Here is a 2980-nt window from a genome sequence, read left to right on the forward strand (position 1 = left end):
AAAAAAAAAAAGAGAAAAATTAAAAGAAACATAAGTAATGGAAAGAAGGTGTATTAAGTTTTTTTTTCATAATTTTTCTTTCCCTTCTTATCACTTCTATTCATGTGTCTTGACCCTTTTTTGAGGAGTGTTCACAGTCAGAACCTGATGCAAGCATGAAGAGCCTCTCTCCAGAAGCGTAAATGTGGCCCACTTATGGGAAGTTTCTCTTACTCATTTTTAAAAACTTTCATTCTGAAACAATTCGAAGCTTACAGAAAAGTTGCAATTATAGTGCAGAGTACTCCCATATACTCTTTACCCAGATTAACCAACGTAACATGTCACATTTGTTTTATTCTTTTCACACTCCTGTTGCCCTCGCTGTCTCCACATATATATCTATACTTTTTCTCCTGGATCATCTGATAGTAAATTGCAAATACCATGCCCCTTACTATTACCTGGACTGTGAGATCATCCATTTATAAAACCACAAGACAATGATTAAAAAAAAATCAGGAAATTCTTGATGGACATAATACTACTATCTATAGACCGCATTTAAATTTCACCAGTTGTCTCAGTAATATCATTTATATCAATTTTTCTTCTTGATTCATCCAAGGAAGGATCACACATTGCATTTAGTTTTCCTATTCAGTCACCTTTAATCTGGAATGATTCCTCAGCCCTTCTTTGTCTTCAATTTTTGGAGAGGAGGGACCATTTATTTTGCAGATAAGCCCTCAGTTTGTTTTTGCCTCACATTTCATTACGAGTTGATTCAGACTATGCATTATTTTAGAAATACAACATGAATGATGCTGCGGCTCTCTCCAGGACGCACATATGGAGGCACATATGCCTCCTCTCATCAGGAGGCACATATGTTGGTTTGTGTCATTAGCAGTGGCAATAACTTTGATTGCTTGCCTGAGATGGCATTCACTAGGTTCATTCCCTGTAGTTATTATTTTTTTCCTTTTTAATAAGGAAAATTATTTTGAGATTCTTTGAGACTGTGTACAGTCATGCATTGCTTAATGATGGGAATATATTCTAGAAATGCATCATCAGGCAATTTTGTCATTATGTGGACATCATAAAGTGTACTTACACAAAGCTAAATATATTGCCTACTACACAAATAGGCTGTATGGAATAGCCTGTTGCTCCTAGGCTACAAAACTGTACAGCATGTGACTACTGAATACTGTGGGCAATTGCAACACAATATTTGTGTATCTAAACACAGCTAAACATAGAAAAGGTACAGTAAAAATAAGGTATTATAATCTTATGGGACCACTGTTGACTGAAACGTTACTATGTAGCACATAACTGCATGTAGCTGTTTCTCATCAAACCTTAACTCATTAACTTAGCATCTTTCGAATTGATTCTTGTGTGAATAAATTATTACTAGGGGTTCAAGAGTGTAATTTTCTCTTATCCTATATTTTCTAGTTGGCATTCTTTTTTTTCTTTTTTCTTGAGACAGGGTCTCAGTCTATTGTGGGCAGTGGTGTGATCTCGGCTCATGGCAGCCCCCTGGGTTTAAGCAATTCTCATGTCTCTGCCTCCCAAGTAGTTGGGACAACAGGTGTGTGCCACCACACCTGGCTAATTTTTTATTATGTTTAGTAGAGATGGGTTTTTGCCATGTTGGCCAGGCTGGTAGTAGTTAGCATTCTGTAAGAAAGAGCATTCCAGTTTCAGTACCGCCCCCACCCCCAGCCTTTTAAAAATAATTTCAACTTTTAAATTCAGGGGTTATATGTGCAGGTTTGTTACATGGGTGTATTGTGTGACTGCATGACTCTGAGGTTTGCGGTATGAATGATCTCATCCTAGTACCTAGGACCCAATAGGTCGTTTATCAGCCCTTAGCCTTTTTCCCTCTCCCCTGTAGCAGTCTCCAGTGTCTGTTGTTTCCACTTTTCTATCTATACTCTCTTTTGTTTTCTCTTTTCTTTTCTTTCTTTCTCTTTTTTTTTTTTGAGGCAGGATCTCACTTGCCCAGGCTGGAGTACAGTGGTGTGATCACGGCTCATTGCTGCCTCGACTTCCGGAGACTCAGGTGATCTTCCCACCTCAGCCACCCGAGTAGCTGGGACTACAGGCATGTGCTGACCCACCAGGCTAATTTTTGTATTTTTTATAGAGACGAGGTTTCATCATATTGCCCAGGCTGGTCTCTAGCCCCTGAGCTCAAGTGATATGCCCCCCTTAGCCTCCCAAAGTGCTGGGATTACAAGTGCGAGCCACCGTGCGTGGCCACCTGTTGAAATGTTGAAATTTATTACAACATTTCTCATTTATCACTTATAAGTATTTTCCCTCAATATAATTGGGGCATGATTCTTTGACTCATTGGCCATTGGTGATTAAACTCAGTCTGTAGCTCCTCTCCCTTCTCCTGAGGTAGGGATAGGGGATGGGGCTGAAACACACACACACACACACACACACACACAGACACACACACCATATTTTGTTTATCTGTTGATGAATGTTTGGGGTGATTGGTGTATAAACATGTATCTGAGTCTCTGCTTTTAATTCTTTTGGTTATATACCTAGAAGCGGTATTGCTGGATCATATGGCAATTCCACATTTAAGTTTTTTTAGGAACCACGTGTAAACCAAAAATAAATTTCTGAGGCCCCTCAACCATCTGAATGGACCAAGGGCATTTTAAAGTTAACCTTCCTCTTGGCCAGGGGCATTTTAAAGTTAACCTGAAAAACTGGTTCAGGCCATGATGGGAACGGTGGGTCGGACATAACTCATTATACCTTCCTCCATATTGGAATTCAGGAAAAGTCAACCAGCATTAACATCAACACAGATCTTAAGCATGATAAGAAACATTTATAACCTATTCTCTCTGAAGCCTGCTAGTTGATAAAACCTTGGTCTCCACAACTTTTTATTGTAACGGAGACGTTCCTTTCTATTGATAATAACTCTGTTAACAAATTACCAATCAGAAAA

Source organism: Colobus angolensis, unplaced genomic scaffold (genome assembly GCF_000951035.1).
Source record: "Colobus angolensis palliatus isolate OR3802 unplaced genomic scaffold, Cang.pa_1.0 Scaffold166, whole genome shotgun sequence".
Taxonomy (NCBI): Eukaryota; Metazoa; Chordata; class Mammalia; order Primates; family Cercopithecidae; genus Colobus; species Colobus angolensis.